Source organism: Symphalangus syndactylus, chromosome 3, assembly GCF_028878055.3.
Source record: "Symphalangus syndactylus isolate Jambi chromosome 3, NHGRI_mSymSyn1-v2.1_pri, whole genome shotgun sequence".
NCBI lineage: Eukaryota > Metazoa > Chordata > Mammalia > Primates > Hylobatidae > Symphalangus > Symphalangus syndactylus.
In genome coordinates, this window is record NC_072425.2 from 87,259,350 (window position 1) to 87,269,838 (window position 10,489).

Genomic DNA, 10,489 nt, shown 5'->3' on the forward strand with positions numbered 1-10,489 from the left:
CTAAAGATAAAAACATTCAAATGAGAAATAAAAGTTCTATCATATTTGTTGAAAAGTGCATCCAGCTATTTGATAGTGACGTTTAATCTCAAAGTTAACTGTGATAATTCTAAATTCAAAGTTTTATCCATACTGCAGATTTTCCCACGGGAGGTTCTAGTAACAAAGTGGGGTATACATTGAAAGAAGAGGTCCTCACCTCAGTTTTAAGCTCCTTACTGAATACCTAATGAGTTTCTGGTCTCATTGGCACCATGTGTTAAACTGAATGAATAGCAAGGGTATCTATGGTGGGTAGCCGCCTTCTGAGTGCTAATGATTCATGTTTCTTAAAAAAAGTTTAGAAAAATCCTTTTACTTTTTATTTGCTGGGCTTCCCCTCATTATATCTGTATTCAAAAGGGGTGTTGGATTGACAACACCAAAGCTCTCCTTGAGGCCAAAAAGTAAATATGCAGAACTGAGCTAGAACATCCATGGAACTGCTTAGCTGTGCCTGCAGGCAACAGGGAGAAACTCCAAAGGGCCTAACTCTACAGCCTTGCAGACAGTATAGACGAAGCAGCTTCCACTGTGAACCCCTTGACATGCTGTGTGGCTTCTGACACCTCCCCATGCCTCAGTTTCCTCAACTGCCAAATGGGCACAGAAGGACAAATATTTGTCTCACAAGGCATGGCAAAGTTGAAACACAATGGTGCTCAGCTCAATGTGTGGCACATGTTAGCATTCAAATAATGATGACATTGCCATCATTGTCATCACCCGTCGTTATCATTGTCTTTACAGCCCTTTCAGCACCCGCCACAGTGCCTATTTCATAAAAGCACAATAAATCTTCTCTCATATTACTGTCATCCTTGTATCCTTTTCATCACTTAGCACAGAGCTTGGCATGCAGCCAGTGTTCAATAGATGAATATGAAGCAAGGACAAGAATCCACTTTTACCAATGTGCTTGCCAGACATAACTGATATTGGATATTCAGAAAAGTGACATTTAACATTATTTTTCTAATTAATTAAAACCTTCCTATTCTTCTAGTATGTGCTCTAAGAGAGAGGCAGTAGAGTGTGGTTACAAGTACAGATGTGAGAGCCAGACTACCCGGGTGCAAATCCTGGTTCTGCTTCTTGTTTGCTATGGGGCCTGGGATAATTTCCCTATTCTCTCTGTGCCTCAGTTTCTTCATCTGTAAGATAATAGTGCCTTCTTCACAGGGTTGTTTGAAGAATTAGAGAGTTTATACATGTAAGTGATTAGAATATGCCAGGCAAACACCAAGTGCCATATAAGTATGTGCCCAGGAAGAGAAGAACTTTAAAAAGGGTTGAGGCAGAGCCCTCCTTCTCAGAGAAGCTCTCAAGTCCTCAAGGATCCAGGTATGCCCACAAGCCATGCAAGCGCATGAAGGAAAAATCAATCGTATGTGAAGAACTGAGAGCAGAAGCCATGATATGCTGGGAAAGATTTAATAACCAGCTCTCTGGGAGAACAAAGCCGGATTTGTAGCTTCACCAATTGCTGTGGTGTAATTACTCCTGCCATGGCTGACTTCAAGCCACCCCTGTGACTTCCCTGAATGTGAAGCTGAGAAAAGATGCATATGATTGGTTCTTACAGGCTGATATGAGCAGGCTGCGGGATACTACTTGGTGGAAACTTCAACAATCCAAGGAAGAACACCATGGATTGAGGATATGGGCTCAGTGCTTTATCAACCCCCAGGCTGGAGGACGCCACCTGGTTCTAGGGACAAGTTAGTAGGCCAGAGGGAGAAGCCACTTTTACACACTTTCTTTTACTGTGCCTACTGTTTAAAAGATCCTTTTATTTCTCAATTCACAAGTTCAGCCAGTGAGTCACCATCATTGATCAGTCAATCCTTGCCCTTGAGCTTGCCAGTCAACCGAACAATTATGAAGACAATTTAAGTTTGTTGTGTTTGAGAGAGAGAGGAATGGGGTGGGACTCTCATTGCCCCACAATGTAGTCTTCTTTAGACATCTCAGGGAGAAAGACCACACTGGAATTCTAGACCTAGCTTTGCCCTGACTCCCTGGTGACTTTAGAAAAGCATGTATACTTGCCATTTCTCATGTTTTCCATAATAAAATGGATGCAAATTAATATAGTGATAGTCACTACTTCCATACATCAACTCTTTCCTGCTGTCTGCCTTCCAGGTACATGGTAGGATCAACTTCCTGACCTTGTGACAGATCCTGCCAGTAACATGAGAGGAAATGAGAACGAGGCTTTGGAGGACAGCATTGGATTGCTCGTGCAGAACACCACCCAGTGCCCTTTCCCTCTGCCACAATGAACAGCCGTGCTGCAGGTGACGGCTGCTCTGTCAACATGGATCCGGCAGGGCCGATGAATGGATCCCCCAGCGGACTCATGAGAGAGCAAACAAAAAGTCCATATGTGTTGTGCTAATCCACCGAGATTGTGTTGGTTGTTACAGAGCCTAACCTAGCCTATCCCGACACGAGGATCAGACATGAGAATCAAATGTGTTTATAGAGTGTTGGATGGAAATATTCTGACAACATTAAAAGACTCTACCCAAGGAAGGAATTCGCATCTCTTAATTATCAAGTAGGTGCAACAATTTGAGAGAACTCATTCTTTGAAAGTTACTTGCAATTTTATTTCTTTGAAATGCAAACTGAACTCTGAGGAACGCGTCTGATAGCAAGATTTCACAGTGGGTCACATTTGCTTTTCACTTTCCTGGCACGATGCTGGACAGCAGCCAGGTGCAAGCCCTTGCAGTTGTTTCCGGAAGTGTTAGGAGGGGAGATATTTTCATTCTTGTTTAGAAAAGGAACAGCCACCATATAGCAACAGCATCACCTTCCCAGCAACAGTAAGAATGGTCATTTCTTGACTGCCTGTTTACCAGGACTTCAAACGCAAAGAAATTTAACCCCTGTAACACCTCACCCCAATAGTCTAAGAGCTAGAGCGTGTCAAATGTCATATGGAATGAAAGCATGGGAGCCAAAATTCAAACCAAGTCCGTCATAGACTCTTAGTTAGGTTTTCCCGGGAGGACACCCTGAGATAACGATTCAAGTGGAGACAGTTTCTTGAGCAGTGGGAGGTGACTCAGGAAAGGAAGGCAGCCAGGAAAGGATGCATTGTTTTATCAGCTGCTTGTATCAGCTACATACAACTGTGCCGAAGTCCCAAGCGAAACAGTACAAAACTCACATCCCAGAATTATTCCACTCAAGTGCTCAGGGAGCTGGGGTATTTTTATGCCAACATCTGAGAGTCGTGGTGGAGGGCTGCCCCAGGGTCACAGTGGCTTCCTGGCTTGGGGAGCAAAAGCCCTCAAGCTCAGAGCTGTAGTCTCCGGTGACTGGAGGTCATCTCTTATACATGAATGTCTAAGGGGTATAGGTAGGGTTATGACAGCATTTGCTCCAGGTTCCAAAGCCTGTGGTGTCTCTGCCACTCCACTCTGCTCAGCTCCCTCAGTCCCTAGTCATGGCAGGCTCCTGGGCACATTTCCCCACCTACCCCTCTAGGGACAGGAAACCTCCCTGTGGCTCCAGAGGGTAATTCTGGAGACCATCTGGTGCCCAGTGAGTAGAGGAGCAAGGTCTTGGATGAGACCACTTTAAATAGAGATGATGGTGTCCACCTCACAGGGTGGATGGGAGAATTAGATGAGGACATGTGGCATTCTTAGAACAGTGTCTAGCACATAGCATACAGACAACACACATTAGCTGAGATGGCATTGAGGACAACATGTAGAGCAGGAGAGGATGAAGGAAAGAAGTCTGAAGTGGGGAGGGAGGGAACACCAGGAAGAGAAGGGGAGAGAGGGACAGAGGAGAAGTTGCAGGACACAGAGATAAAAAGGCTTCTGTCACAATGTGTCCTTCACACTGGCCAATAGCACCAACAAACCATTGTTCTCTTCCATTGTTTCAAGGCTTGGGAGTGGTATACCTCCTTATCAACCAGAACAGTCTGAGATAGCTTCCTGCAACATCTATAGCTCTCGTTCCTGCTCAAGGGTGCATTCCTGATGTTGCCACCACTGAAATGAGTGAGATGAACAAGCTCCGGCTGCAATTCTGTGCTTCAGAACAGCCTAGGTGGGCTTTCTACATGGCAACTTCCATTAACCCTCAGGCCCAGAATTGAATGTTTGCTTATATGATCTTGTCTGTTTAGAGAGTCCTGAGAGTGTGTGTGTGTATGCATGCATGTATGTTTAACTTGCAGGATGTATATCATTTCAGATATTCTGGAAAATAATTGCTCTTGATTAGGACAAATGGCAGTCACCATTTCCTACTTTCACTGCAAGTTACAGGAGAAAAGCAATGGCTTAAATCACAGCACAGGTGTTTCAGATTAGGCATAAGGAGAAATTTCTCTTTCAGATGGATTTGATAAACCCTGGAATGGATTGCCCAGGGAAATTTTGAAGCCTCTTTCTCTGGAAGCTTTTAAAAATAGAATAGATGCTCATCTGCCTGAGAGAGTTGAAGTGTAATCCTATCCGAAGTATGGCATGATGGATTGGCTGCGGGGTGGGAATGGAAGAGAAAGGAGATTTCCTTTCTACTGAGATCTGCTGATGAGTATTTCATTTCACTTTCCAGGGCATTTCAACGTTACCGGTCTTATCTGATTTTAAAAGTCACTAATGTTCATTATTTAAAATTCAAAGAAATACAGAAAAATATTAAAAAGTAAAAATTAAACAAAATCCTATAATCTACAGGAAACAAATAATGACTTAGTTTTGGTATACGTATTTTTTCCAGACTTTTTATGCAGAAACACAGATAGAGTATCCAAAAATTGTATCATACATTGCATGCTTTTGTAATCTAGCTTTCATACTTCATGTACTGTACACTCATTTTCATGTCAACAAATACTGCTTTACATCATTTTGGGTGGCTAGAGAATATCCCACAGTATGCATGTGGCATAATTTATTTAGCCACTTTTCTATGGTGGAGGTTTGGCTTGCTTTTCCTGTAAATCCTTGTACATATGTCCTTGTGGAGCTGTCCAATTATTTCTTAAGAATAAGTTTCTAGAAGTGAAGTTGTGGTGTTACAGAACGGCTTTTTAAAATTTTGTTACCTATTGCTAGATTCCCCTGCAGAAAGATCCTATCAATTTACATTCCCATCAGTAACGTATGAGAGAATCTGTTTCCCACTTTCTAAATAACACTGGCTACTGTCTATGTTCACTGGCTACTCCCAGTATTCTAACCTACATTTCTTTAAATTCTGGAAAGGCTGAGGTTTTGAAGGGTTTCAATCGTTTGTATTTCTTTTATTACTTGCCCTTTGTGTCCTTTACCCATTTTTTATTGAGGATTTTGATATATATGTGTTGATGTACACACACACACACACACTTTCCAAGCTGTCTTTTTTAAATGTACTGATTTTGGATATGTTGTACAGAAGTTTGCTATACAGAAGATTATTCTTAGGGCTACATTAGTTATAACTAGAATACAGGGACCTTTTAGAATCTCGACCATAACTGCATCACCTGCTTCTGGGCCAGATGAGGTCTAAGGCAAAATCATCACACAGTACAAGGCAGAGTATGGGTAGCTAGGAAGGATATACAGACACGGCCAGTGCATATTCTATGGAATCAGGCCAGGGTTCCCTGTCATGAACAAAGTCAGAGCCACTGCATTTGACAATAGGTCATGAACCAAGTCTTCAGCACATGGAGCACATGGTGGTGGGTACAGGCAGAGATGACAGACGGAGAGAATGTAGAGAAAATGGTCCTTCCAGGCTAGTTTCTTGGTTCCCCTTCATCTAAAGGTAGCAGTGTCTTCCCCTTCTTGGTACCCTCTCCTCCCCTCCCCTTCTCCACACAAAGTGCATATCCTAAGAGGCTTTACTAACCAGGGCTATTGTTGGTTCTTTCTTTTCCCTTTCTCCAGGCTAAGGAGAAGAGGGACTTGAACATTTTTTATACTTGATGACTTAAGGCAAGACCTAATCGCACATAGGCAAAGCAGACAGAGGGGAAGGACCAGGGCATTCTTCCGGGGATGGGGATGCTTCCAGGTGGAAGGACTCTGAGGCAGGTATAGGGGAAATAGAACTTTGCATCATGCTTTGGTTATAAAGATGGATAGAACCAGGACTGCATCCCAGTTTTTCTGACCAGTTTCTTTCTGCTCACCCCTCATCACCTTAGCTGTTTAGATTGCAAGTGTTGTGAGTTTTTAAAAATAGCAATTATCTTCTTCATTTCACTCAAAGTAAAATCCAGATTCCTTATCTTAGTCCATTTTGTGTTGCTATAGAAGAGTACCTGAGACTGAACATTTTTAAAGAAAAGAGGTTTACTTAGCTCGTGCTTCTACAGGCTAAGAAGTTTAAGGGCATGCCCCTAGCTTCTGGTGAGAGCTTTTGTGCAGCATCACAACATAGTAGGAGATGGTCAAAGGAGAAGCGGATGCATGCGAAGAGAGGACGATGGCATCCTGGCTTTATAACAACCCAATATCATGGCAATAAATCCATTTCCCTGGAAACTAATACAGTCTTATGAGAGCAAGAACTCACCACAGCAAGAACAGCACCAAGACATTCATGAAGGATCCACCCCTGTAGCCCAAATACTTCCCATTAGGCCTCACCTCCCAGTACGACATTGGAGATCAAGTTTTCAACATGAGTTTTGGTGCAGACAAACTGTATCTAAACCACAGCAGGCTCCGTGCAGTGTTACCTCGACTACCTCTTCTATCCCATTTCTCATCCCTTGCCCTGGATCATTCTATTCCAGTCTTTCCTTGAATATGCCAAGTGCATGCTTACTCCTAGGCTTTTGCACTTGCTGTACCTCTTGCTATCTAGGAAGTGTGTTTTAGAAAACAGGTTCCAGATGTCAGGGTGGGTTCCTGAGCTGGACCCCAGGACCAAAACAGGGGTGACTGACAGGAAGGAGTGAACCCAACCTCTAGCAGGGAACGCGGCCAAGCAGCTCACCAAGGTAGGGAGTTGGCACAAGGGCCCAGGTGAGGATTCAGTAACTGGGACTGGATTTCCTTAACTCCTCCAAGTGCACCTGTCTACTGCAAGGCTGGCCCCACCCACAAGTGGCATCTTTTCTCTGTCCCCAGCCTCACTTCTGAGCTCATGCCCCAAGCCCCACTGTGCCAGCCCCCACACCTGCTCCCTTGCTCCTTGTTCCTCCATCTCCCTACTCTGCCCCCTTCCTTACCAATATTCACGTCCCTCTTCATCCCATACTAACTCTTGCTGACCAGAGAAAATCTCTGTTCCCTTCTAGGTGTGTGGTGGGCTGTGAAGCACCCAAACTCAGCCAAGTCTCCCAGGCAAGCACATCCACTGGGTACGCCCCCGCTCTGGGAGCTGGCTGAGCAGGAACACAGTGTGGGAACTTGGCTTCAGAAACAAGACCGAAAGTTAGTTACTAGAGCTGGACTGCAAGATCAGAGCCGGGCTGGGAACAAGTGTGAGCTGATGCTGATTTTCAGAGGGCTGGACAAAATATTGGAAATCCCTGCATCTCCTGGATGGGATTATCCCAGAGCACAGGACTGTGTTGAGTGGAAGGTGGTGGTCAGATGGCTCCAGGTCTGGATGGAGGAATGAAGTGGACAGGGATGCTAGTCATGATATTTACCAGTCCAGCACAGGCACCGATCAAACCAAATCAATGAAACTTGCCCTGGAGCAGGTCTTAGGGGCCCCCTGTTGAACCAGGCGTACTCCTTTATACTACAGGGAAGACTGACGGTAGCCAGTGCAGTTGCAGGGTGTGGTGTCTGGGGGTGCAACGGTTGACTATGTGGCCTGGGAGCATTTCCCTATGTGAACATCAGGTTCTGCTTTTCTGGTGTCAGCCCTGGCTGAGGAAGGAGAGTCAGACAGGGAGAGCCACAGCAGCTTCTCCCCTGGGTATGAAGTGCTTCTCAGAATGGAGCAGAGTTTTCCTAAATGTAAATGACCAATTTCTTTGCAAAGAATATATGGAAAACCAACAAAAAAATCACAACCTTGCATAAAGCAAAACTTCAATTATCAAATTCCTGTCTAAAATGTTTTAAGAGAATTAAAAATTTTGGGATGAGGTGTTATTTTCTCAATAAAGTCATAATTAGCAAAAGCCAAAGAAACATCTGAGCAAGCACATCTGGGAACACCAAGCCTCACTGTAAACGTCCACAGGACTGTGGACAGAAGGCCCGAGGGTGTGATGATGTCCAGCACTGACTGGCTCACAGGACCACCGTGACTTGCCTGGCCCCATGGCCAGGACTGACCATGAAGCATTTTATGGCTCGTCCAACCCCAGCAGTTAAATTTGCTGCAGATATGCTAGGCATTATTGGTTGCTGCTGTTTTAGAAGATCCACCAGGCTCAATTTTTCCGGGGTGCTATTCAGCCAGCCTGTGGACATGCTAAGGGATTTCCCCTTAGGAGCCCACTGGTCAGCCAAGGAAGGATTTTTCAGAGAGCTGCAAATTCCCAAGCCCTAAAACTCCCTGGATATGACATTTTCATTTAGGAGATTAGGAAAGGAAGATAAAGAGAGAGAGGCTTATGCAGTACCCCATCTGCCAGGCTGCCAGAGGCTTCTCCTCCCCCACTTGAAGAAGAAGAGCGCGACATCGGAGAAAGAGAGAGATGGAGTTTACACACACTAGTTTGGTTATTTTGGCTAAAAAACTGACCTCTTCATTCATAGTTAATGGGTCTAATTCCTGACCCATACCAAATTTTTCTATTTATTTAGTCTAGGATAGGACTGAGAGATTGTTTTAAAAGATCCCTAGGTAATTACTGGCTTTGCTCCCCCCTTAATATCTGATTGTCCTCTGTGTGCCAGGCACTGTGCTGCGCCTAGGGATACAGGGTGATGACATGATCGGCACTGACGGGATGGAGCAGTCAATTCAATCAAAACACCCAAGTTAATAGTGTGTGATGGCTCTTTGAATAGGATATTAAAGTAATTACTTGAAAAGGAGAAAATTCAATTAGTCAACCAGGTGTTATATCTACACAAAGCCAGATAATCAGATTGATCTGCTTTTCCTGAATCGACAAATTAATGTTTTTGTACCATGTAGAGATAGTCTCCTGCTATGGAACGGTGGTTTCAATATAAATTCCTCCCCAGACCTCCTGAATCAGAATCTCTCTCCGCCAGATTTTTCCTAAGCAGTGGTTCTCAACCTTGGCTGCACATTAGAATTACCCAGGGGGCTGTTAAGCAGCCCAGGCTGCACCCCAGACCCACTAAATTAGAATCTCTCAAGAGGAATCTAGGCATCAATAATCTAAAAAGCTCCCCAGGAAGTTCCAATGCACAGCCAGGGTTAAGAATCACTGAGTTAAGTTGCATGGGAGGAGGCAGGCATCGGGATCTTTGAAAAGCTTCCCACAGGTTTTAGTGTGCAGAAATTACAGAGCATGCCCTCGGAGCAGTTATCTGTATGAAAGGGCATGTGAGCATTCCGTCTGAGTTCTTGGAGCTGTTTGCTGTAGTAGTGATTCATGGTGAGGTTTTGTCCAGCGAATAATTTTTATGGAGAGGCTAGCAGCCCTGTGCCCATTTATGTTTCTAACAACAGTCAGGAAATCCTCACTGACCAAATCCTTAGTTTCTAATATTTGTCTTGGTTGTATGTCACGATTGATAAGGATGATTGTTAAATGCTCTCCTCCTCCCAGAGTATCCCCAAGTGTATCCTGCCTTTCTTCTCTCTGCCTCTCTCTCTCTCTTCCCTTGCCCTTTCTCTCTCCCTCTCCCCGTCTCCTCTACATTCTCTGCCAGAGCTCAGGCCCTCCTGGGCTTCGCCCTCAGGGACTTGTGTGAGAGAACCTGCTATTCAAACCAGTCAATCCTTATTCACATAAAATTAAGGGAATCATTGTCTACTTTCCCCAGAAAGCACTTGGGTTTTAGGAGAAGCGTTTGGAGACAATTGTTTTAAACAGACAAGGCAAATCTTACCTCCAGCCCAGTCTTGGTCTAGAATCCATCTTTATATAGCACTACAGGCAACCACAAAAAACAGAGCACAGTTCGGTGAGAGTTGAAGCCTTCTTGTCATCGCTGCCTTATGACAAAGCAGGATCTCCCCTGTGATCCTAGTCATTATGGCAAGTCCAAAGGAAGACAACTGGGGGCTGGTAGGACTTCCAGTGGCCTCAAGCTGTATCCACTGATGGAGACAACCCTGCTCTACCATTAGAAAGTAAAGTCAAAAAGCACAGGATTAACAATGGCAAAGCTGAAAATGAGAAAACTATTCTTGTTTATTTTTCCTGCTTCCATCCCTGCTTTTTGTAGTGTTCCATCTTTTCTAGATAGACCAGACCTTCTGAGGTTAGTGCCCTGGTCATGCTCTGGAAGGGAATACTCTGAGTCTGTGACATTTCTAAGTCAAAAAGGACCTAACATGCTCCTCCTCTACTATAATTATT